Source organism: Anarrhichthys ocellatus, unplaced genomic scaffold (genome assembly GCF_004355925.1).
Source record: "Anarrhichthys ocellatus isolate YVR2014 unplaced genomic scaffold, GSC_Weel_1.0 scaffold59, whole genome shotgun sequence".
Taxonomy (NCBI): domain Eukaryota; kingdom Metazoa; phylum Chordata; class Actinopteri; order Perciformes; family Anarhichadidae; genus Anarrhichthys; species Anarrhichthys ocellatus.
Genome location: NW_022280089.1, coordinates 122,738 through 130,232, shown reverse-complemented (window position 1 = coordinate 130,232; position 7,495 = coordinate 122,738). Strand labels below are relative to the sequence as shown.

Sequence of the window (7,495 nt, the reverse complement as noted above, 5' to 3'; positions counted from 1 at the left end):
TGTTCTGCTTGACGAGCTCTCGCTTTGCAGCTGTGCAAGAAAACCTCTCACTGTGTGTCCGTATTAAAGTTTTAGACGGTTTTATATTTCATACTTGTACGGGCAGAGGAAGGTCAGCTGTTAGCATGCTGCTGTTGTGCTGAAGCGGCATGTCCACTGTCGACAGACTGCTGTTCGGGTAACTGCTAGAATATAGGAGACGCCCACCTAACGTGCTGATATGAGCCGACAAGACACTTTCATTTTGATTCCTGCAGCTCGACGAAGGGGGGGAGGGACAGTTTTACTCCATTAGAGATTCTTCCTTTGGCATCAGATTGACTCCACTCTCTTCTAAACCTAATTTCCTTTAGGGGATTGTACAAAAATGATCTGGTTGAGGAAAAAATGACTATACTCTCCATTGCTAATGTCTAAGCTCAACCCTGATTTCAAGCTTCATATGTTAACAGCTCAGTTATTTTTTCATATCTAAAATCCAGATTTATTTTAAAACATATCAAGCATCCAGTTTGTACTCTGGCTGTTTGGGGTGTGTAAACACAAACGTCCCTACTAACTATAAGATTGACATCTACTGACATCTCAGCCCTGCTAGCCACTGGAAAACACAGACATGAACATGAACCCACCTTTCTGATCCAGGGTGCACACAAGCTGATGTAACAAGAACATGAAGTGAAATACAGATATTGGGGAATGGAAAATTCTGATAGTACTTTTGTTACGTTGTAGCGAATGTATTGTGCATTATGACCGGCGTCCTTTATTTTGGCTGTTCCCTCCATTGATACAATATCACTTCTCTGAAATCTGTTGAAGGAAAGCAAAACGGTACCATTCAAGAAACCCAAAGCAAGTTTTGATTATGTGTCTTTTTTCATTGTTCGTTTATAGAGTGCTGCAAAGGTGAGTCAGCATTTTTTGCACTTCCTGTTCCCTCATCTAAAAGTCCATGGTTTTTTGTTTTTTTTCAAATATGTTTTTGGTTAGATGCCTGAAATAATGTCTGTGGTTAACACAAGCTGAAGAGATTTTAACGTTTTGTTCTAGGACATAAATACGTCAGTAAATACCCTGGTGAATTGAGAAGCTTTTAATTGTCTTAAAAACGGCAGTTGCCAACATGTGTCTTAATGGATCACTAGAACACTGGTCCTCCTTTGTCTTAGCGGTGGAAGTCACGTCACCATGGTGGAGGTCCTTTATAGACCAACGTTGGCGTTTTGCTTGTGGTGACTGCATTCAAACTTCACGTTTGTTTGCCACAGAGCTTATTTTCTGCAACAATCTGATCCTTTTGACTTTTTGTGGAGGGAACCAGTGTGATGCTGACTTCCTGGTTGGCCTACAAAATTCCGTCTCCATTCCTGCTTGACTCTTATGTGGCTGTGATTGTAATTGTTGCAGTAGTACAGACACACAGTAGCCAAACTAACCCAGTTTGTAAAGTGAGGTGGAAACAGGAGTGAATGATGAAATGTACAGTGTAAATGCACAATGTAAATGCAATCCTTCTCCGCTTTTTTGTTTATTTTCATGTCATATATGGTCTCCCTGTCTATAAATGTGGATTTTAATCATTTTATATATTCCTGTTTTACTTTGAATTAAAAGGGAGTAACTGAAAAATGCATCTTCTCTCTGTTAATTGTCGTTTTCTTCCCGGGACTGCCACTGTTCAAGACACGAGATGATTATCTGTGCCCCAGGCTCAACTCTCTCTCCCTAACATGATATGAGTGCAGTCACAAGGTCATATATTTTTATCCTAAACACCTCAAATTGAAAATATTAGACAGTCTTACATATTAACTAGGTTCTTCAAATGTATTTAATCGGAGAAGTCCTGTCTCCATAAGTGTTTCAAGCAACATAAAACTAACAACTTCAAATGTACAATATCAGTTGTGATCATTGCAATATTATAATGTTTTTAAAAAAATAAATAAAAGTATTTGATTAAAACCAGTTTGATTAGAACTAGATCTCTGAATGGACCCATTGAAACCAGACTATGGAGCTCCAGACGGAGCTGCAGCGTATTCCAGATGTCTAGTGCAACCGAGCTAAAAGCAACCTCTCACAGATTGCTGTTAATTCTACCTGCAGCACTGTCCTGTGATGATGAATACATACATGAATACAAGGGAAAGAACTCTTGTTTCTGTATATAGAAAACAACTAAGAAGAATTTGTCTTTGAATGTGTTCATGAAGAGCTGTTGCATCGCTACGTGTTTATCCTGTCAGTGATGGGGGGCCGTCTCGAATTTGTTTTTTTACATATAATTAAAAAGCCTCATGATTGCCCTCAAATATGTCTCATTGATGGCCATGCAGAATAATTCTCCCTGTGGGGACCAGATGTTGTCACTAGAGGGCAGGGTTGGATCAAATGTCCTCATGAGCTATAGATGATCTGAGAAGAAGGAAATAATGTGTGTCAGTAAAGACTGTTTTTGATCTGCCTTATTTAAAGGGTAACTCCAACTTCAATACAACTTTATTGATCAATGACAATTGGTTAGGAACAGCTTGTACTGAGAGAAACACAGTAACATACAGACAAACAAATACACCAAGGAGCTAAGGTGGGGGATACAAATCTATAAATAATGACGGTTAAAAAAAGAAATCGATGGAGAATTTAAAAGTCGGGGATGAAGGTGATTTTTCTAAAATGCTCGCTGCTTTCCAGGATTCGTTGGTTGTAGAAAGAATGTACGAGAATACAGGGTGAGGCTTCAAACGTCAACTGGCACATCTCAAATCCCGTGTCTGTGATTAGAGGAAGAAGTACGGCAGGAGGTTGTCTCAGTGAGAGAGTAAACTAACTCACAATAGGATTGGACATAGATATTATCTGAGTCCACACAAACTGCAGGGACAGCCAGTGTCCTCTGCTGCTCCCTCTGTGGAAGGTGTTGGAGAAGCTTGATGAGTGTCTGGGGCACAGACCCACCACTGGGTCTCCTTGCAGACCACAGGTCTCCGATGCCTCCAGGGGGATACAAAGTGGAGCTTGGGCTAGCACCAGCAGGACCAATCACAGCAGCAGGTCTGGAATCATTTCCTGTGACATGAAGAGTGTCGGGCAGGGGCGGCCAACACTTTTTTACATTTGTTTTTGTGGGCCATATACTGAAAAATATTACGGGGCCCAACAATAGTGAATGTGTCGTTTTCAATCAGTTACACAGTAAAATATTGGTTTCTGAGCCAAGATAGAGATAAATGTATTTCATTTTATTTTATGTTATTTATTTTTTTATTTATTCATGCAATTCAAGACACAGTTTCCCTCTCTGAATAACATTCTGTACATGGTCATGTAACTATGGGAATGAATTCAAACTTGACAGACAACATGTCTTTGAGTGGCCAGAAGAGAGATGAACATTAACATGGACATCATGTAGCTTATTGAAATGAAAGGAGTCCCTCGTGTCATTATGACATGCGACTGATGGAACCTTTATATATGAATACACTGTAGAACCTGCACTGTGTGCGTGCGTGTGTGTGCGCGCGTGTGTGTGTTGTCCTTTATGAGAATGGATGCGTGTTTATGGAAGCCTAGTGAACAGTATGATGATGAACAAGCTTGTTATCGATTCAAGGTGTCGATTGTGCTTCTTATGTGAGAGATTGAGGTGGAGCACACAGATGAATCCATCACCTGCCAGTTTTTGACCGGTGGCTGCTGCTCATTCCCACGGTGGACGTTTCCCTCTGGCTGACAGAACTAGTACTACGGCTCTTCACCTTTAACAAGAGGCTGGGGCAGTCTGTCAGTGAAGCCGAAGCACAGTGGAAAGCGACCTGAAAGAGGCCAGCGATCATCTGTCAGAGAGAGGAGAGCATCAGCAGCAGATGGGATCGGGTGACCTTAGAGGTTTGAATTTCCTCCTCACTTCCTTAGACTCTCCTTCTGCGACTCTCCTGGACTAGAGGGATGTTTATGATCCTATAATTGTGTGAATGGCTTATTTCAGGTGTTTGGGGCATTGCAATATATGAATTTTGATCATTTCAGGCATCTCTGTTGTAGATTTACCTCTATGCCTCAGGTCATTAGTTGTGTGTGACACAGCCTCAGTTCAGCTTCACAACAGTGTCCAGGATCAGCTTCTTTTTAGTGCTGCTGGTTAAATACAAGACATCCTATGGACAAAGGGCTAAACTGATAAAAAACAGTGGTGGAAGGAGTACTCAGATGTTTTACTCAAGTAAAAATCTACGGTGTGAAAAAGTCCAGCATTCAAAATCTTATTTAGTGCAAGTACAAAAGAATCAGCATCAAAGTACTAAAAGTAAAAGTACTCATGACGCAGAATGGCCCATTAAAAAGAATATATTGATTTATATTCTTTATTATCAATCAGAAACTGCAAAGTGTGTAGTAACTAAAGCTATCAAATTAATGTAGTGGAATTAAAAGTACAATCTTTGCCTCAGAATTGCAATGGAGTGGAAATATAAAGTAATAGAAAAGGGAAATACTCAAGTAAAATACAAGTACTGCTTTTACTGTCTGTCTTTTGTTTAGAAGAAAACAAGAGCCACTGGGCTTGTGTTTCTTAAACCCCCCCCCCCCCCCCCCCCCCAAAATAAATTTGAAGAACTCAGAAGTTATGACCGGGTTATTCAAGATAATCCAATGACCAGCTTCATGGAGGAACTGTTATCCTGGAACTATTTCTACATTTTGAAATCTATTTTGGATTTTGAACTGTCCCTTTAATGAAGTGTTCCTCACTGTTAGGTTCTTGGGTGATCTTGCTACTTCTATGCTACCTACTCTAACTTTACAATGAATAGACGTCTTACTTCTGTTTCAGGTAATTTGTAAGTCGACAGCTCTCATTAAGGCTGATAACATTAGCATTCATGCATGTGCAGCATGGCCTCTGCATGTCTACAACAATGAGTACACATGGTGTATTTCTCTGTTGTCTCTGGCTAATTGTTGACCATCACTCCACAAAAAGAAGCTTCACCTCATGTCTCAAACTAACCACAGGAGCAGTTAGCTTTTACTAAAGGTGACTGTATTAAAGAGCATTTTAAAGAGAGGTTTAATGGCAACACGTAAATATGTGGCCAGTGAAGGCATACGAGCTGGCATCAGACTGTTAATCCAGCCAGAGTTGCTTGAATGTTTCACAACTACAAAGCTATTCGCTTCTCTTGGTTTTCACAAAGTAACATAATGTGACTGTGTCCTATTTAGATGTTGAATTCTTGTAAAATAGCTTATTTTACAGCAGCATGCGTGGGAGAAAAATGGACTGGGCTATGTAAGGGATGTAAAACGAACTCCTTGTGTAATTGTATTCGTCTATAACCATTTGAATTCACAGACAGACCACCAGGCCCACGCGTCTGGGCAACTGCGTTACGATAGCACATTGCCCTATTTCCTCAGCCGTTTGGGATTTCTTCGTGCTCCACGTTTCCGACAACACGTGAACGCCGCACGGAGATAGCGCTGCTCCTCTGCTCCAGTCGGTCTCCACTCAGCGGTGTGCTTCTCCACACGAGCCTCTTGACAAGTTTTAACCTGGAAATAGCGTCCTGTAACTCCAGCTAAAGGCGAATTTAGTCAGCTGTTTGTTACGAAAAGAAGGTGGTTTTCATGGAGGACCGTAGTCGTCTTTATTTCCCCCAGAACAGCAACTGACTGAACGCGTCCCACGAGCCGTGTTATCCCGGGGGAGCCTTTTTGTTTCGGGTCAACCTAACTGTGAATACAACCGCTGGCGCCTTTTCTTCAGCCTGGAGAGAGAGACAGAGAGACATTGAAAAATATTGTCAAATTCTTTCTGCCTGACGTGTTTGAGTCTGCTGGGTTTCAGCTGTGATGAGGAGAGAATTGAGTAGCGGCGAAGCGCCAGACGGGGACAGTGAAAGCTGAGCTCATCTCACCGACCAACGGTGGTCAGCGACCACAGCCTCCACCTCGATAATACAGGTACTTTTTACTTTAACTTAGCACGTGAACGCCATGCCTTTTTTCACATTACTTTGCTAGATAACGTGATGTAGAGTTTGGTTCGGTGTTTGGTGGCCAGACAGAGAGCGTTAGACGGCAGGCATGAGTGTAATGTGAGTGAGTGTGTGTGTGAGTGCAGTGGAGGTGGCGTGTGAGTGTGAGAGAGAGAGAGAATAACGTCTCCCCGGCTAGTCATGGCTCGCATTGAGTTGGCTAATCCTCCCGTCGCGAACCGCATGCAGAAGCCCATTCAAAAATAGGGCTGCATTGAATTCAGCGCTCACCGTACAACATACACACGACAGCGGCTCACTTTAATCTTTTGTTCTCGTTCGGCTGTACAACCAACTAACGTTGACGACCAGACTCTATGAAGAGTCCCTTGAACTAGTGTTTTGAAGTTTTCCATAAATATACTGTACTGTAACATTATATATGGACATTTAACGGAGTCTGGTTCGTGTGGTTCTCATGTGAGAGTCTGTGATGAAGTCTGCCTAGTTGTGACTCAGTCTGGCTGAAGCCATTCATTTGTTGCGTCATATCTGAACATCAGCAGCTCCACTGAAACAAGCGCCACCGTTACAGTGAAGAGACTGTCAGGGCTCCACTGCCTCTATCACAAAAGAGTTGATCAAAAAACTAAGCAATTCTATTTGGCCTTCATTTGAAATGTTGAATCCTAAATTTGATGTGATCCACGAGGGACTGTCCTAAAAGCTACTCCCACTCCCTCTCATGTCACTTGATCCACAGTTCCAATGGTCATCTGATGCTTCACTCCCAGTATTAGATTACGGTTTAATCAGATATGCATGGAGGCCTTTAATCCTTATTTAACTAGGCAAACCAACTACAAACAGGGAGGGTTGTGAACACACACACTCACACACACACACACACACACACACACACACACACACACACACACACTATTCATATCCATGCTGCCAAGTACAGCCACAGCACTCCTATAGTATTGAGCATCATCTCCAGTGGAGCTTTTGGCCTTGCTCAAGGGCACTACTGGGCATAGTTTTCTCTTGATGTTTTCCAATCATCGCCCCTGTGACACGTGTCCCGGTCAACATGACTAATTGATTCTAGCATCACGCCACTAAAACCAATCACATTGCTGCCGCCGCCGTGATTGGGATGGAACAGTTTACAAGCCATGGTTCGTTATGTATTTTGCTGTTGAGGGTCACGGTTCAGTGAGTCAAGTTTTCAGTGCAGCGGCATGGAAATATACCTGTGTATTTGGGTAAACAAACACTAACATCTTATCTGTTTTTGGTACAGCTATACTTGTGTTCCTAGCATGTTGGTGCTTGATGTTATCTTGAGCCCCCCTCTATTCTAGTCACCTCTTATCTGAAGAAATAACCCTGTTTGTATTTTAATGCACCCACTTACATTTGACCAGCCCTCACTCTCTTTGCTTTACTGTTTTCTGACAAAAATCTGCATCCACCATACAAAGAGGTGCCCCAATTCC

At 42.1% G+C, this 7,495-nt stretch overlaps 1 protein-coding gene across 4 annotated transcripts in view; it reads left to right on the top strand.

Annotated features, from left to right (window-relative positions):
• The first annotated feature begins 5,431 nt into the window (after window positions 1-5,431).
• Window positions 5,432-7,495, top strand: part of arhgap32b (Rho GTPase activating protein 32b) — a 111,919-nt gene continuing 109,855 nt past the window's right edge. For all 4 annotated transcript variants that reach the window (XM_031871604.1, XM_031871600.1, XM_031871602.1 and 1 more), the window contains exon 1: window positions 5,432-5,976. The gene's annotated coding sequence lies outside the window, so the exon portion shown is untranslated. The remainder of the gene's footprint in view (window positions 5,977-7,495) is intronic.